The sequence below is a fragment of the Vulpes lagopus genome, chromosome 22 (genome assembly GCF_018345385.1).
Source record: "Vulpes lagopus strain Blue_001 chromosome 22, ASM1834538v1, whole genome shotgun sequence".
NCBI lineage: Eukaryota > Metazoa > Chordata > Mammalia > Carnivora > Canidae > Vulpes > Vulpes lagopus.
Genome location: NC_054845.1, coordinates 30982703 through 30984497, shown reverse-complemented (window position 1 = coordinate 30984497; position 1795 = coordinate 30982703). Strand labels below are relative to the sequence as shown.

The 1795-nt window shown below is 50.8% G+C and overlaps 1 pseudogene; it reads right to left on the bottom strand.

The window, feature by feature from the left end:
• Positions 1-320: 320 nt before the first annotated feature.
• Positions 321-1536, bottom strand: LOC121480572 (annotated as a pseudogene).
• Positions 1537-1795: the final 259 nt, after the last annotated feature.

Sequence of the window (1795 nt, the reverse complement as noted above, 5' to 3'; positions counted from 1 at the left end):
AGTCCAGGGCCAGATGGCTTCCCAGGGGAATTCTATCAAACGTTTAAAGAAGAAACCATACCTATTCTACTAAAGCTGTTTGGAAATATAGAAAGAGATGGAGTACTTCCAAATTCGTTCTATGAGGCCAGCATCACCTTAATTCCAAAACCAGACAAAGACCCCACCAAAAAGGAGAATTACAGACCAATATCCCTGATGAACATGGATGCAAAAATTCTCAACAAGATACTAGCCAATAGGATACAACAGTATATTAAGAAGATTATTCACCATGACCAAGTGGGATTTATCCCTGGGAAGCAAAGATGGTTCAACACTTTTTTTTCTTACAATATAGTCTTTTATTGCAACATTTTCCTCATTTTGGATAACTGTGTCCCCATGGATGGACGCTTGTAAAACGTTACAAACAGAACAACGGACTGAGCCTCCTACCCTGCTAGGCCCCAAGGTCAGACAGCACGGAATGGCCTGCACCTCTCGGGTGGCAGCACGTCCTATTTCCAGAAGGGGAGCCTGGTTGGCCTTGGTCCACAGGAAGGGAGTCCTGGGTGAGGCCTCCAGTGGGGCAGCCAACCTGTCTCCCACCCAGCTCCGCTTCAAGGTGGAGACTGTCACATGGTCTTCCAGCTGGAGGAGACGAACAGGTCCCGGCGCTTGGCCAGCCACACCATGAGCCGCCTCACATAGAAGCCACTGATCTGGCCCACGCCGTCATTTCTCCCCATGGCCAGGAGGAACGTCAGTGTACCTGGCTTATAGGCCTTGAGGGGCCTCTGTTTCCTGGAGTTGACAATGTTGGCCACGGCGATGCTGGCATGGAGGCCGGCATGATAGGCCATTGGGCTCCTTCACGTCCGCACAGTTGCCAATGGCGTAGATGTGACTGTAGCCCTCCACCTGGAGGTACTAGTTCACTCTCAGAGCACCATTGCTGGCCAGGCAATGCACTGTGGTAGGCAGAGCTGTTGACTTTAATGCCATTGCAGACAATCACCAAGTTGGTGGCCACCTCTGTGCCTTTGTCCGTGTGCACTTGGATGCGCTCTCGATACTCGTTAAGAGGCAGTCCTCCAGGTTGCTCACCCGCTCACTCAGCAGCAGCTGCACGCCTTTCTGGAGCAGGATCTCCTTCGCTTCCTGCCGGACACAGGGCAGGAGCTCCTTGTCGGCAAGGGCCACTTGGGAGTGGATGAGAGTGACCTCTTTCTCGGGGAATTCGGTCTTAACCTCCACTGCCATCTCCACGCCGGCAGAGCCGCCTCCCACCACCACCACTGACTGTGAGCGCTGGACCTGCTTCACCATGTCCTTGTAGGCCTAGATAGCCAGCTCCTGGCTGGAAACCTGGTTAAACTTGCCCGGGAAGAGCCCAGTGCTGCCGGTGGCCAGGATAAGATGGGAGAAGGGCGGGGCCTCACCATCCTCCAGCAGCACCATCTGATTCTGCACGTCGATCTCTACGACTAGACAAAGGCTAACAGGATAAAGGAGAATAATTAAAGCTACTAAGATTTCCTCTGTGCCGGGCATGATGCCAAGTCCTTTCCATGAATTCTGTGAAATCAATGTGATAGATCATATCAGAGAAAAAACAAGAACCATATGATCCTCTCAATAGATGCAGAGAAAGCATTTGACAAAATACAGCATCCATTCCTGATCAAAACTCTTCAGAGCATAGGGATAGAGGGAACATTCCTCAACATCTTAAAAGCCATATACCAAAAGCCCACAGCAAATATAATTCTCAATGGGGAAGCACTGGGAGCCTTTCCCTTAAGATCAGGAA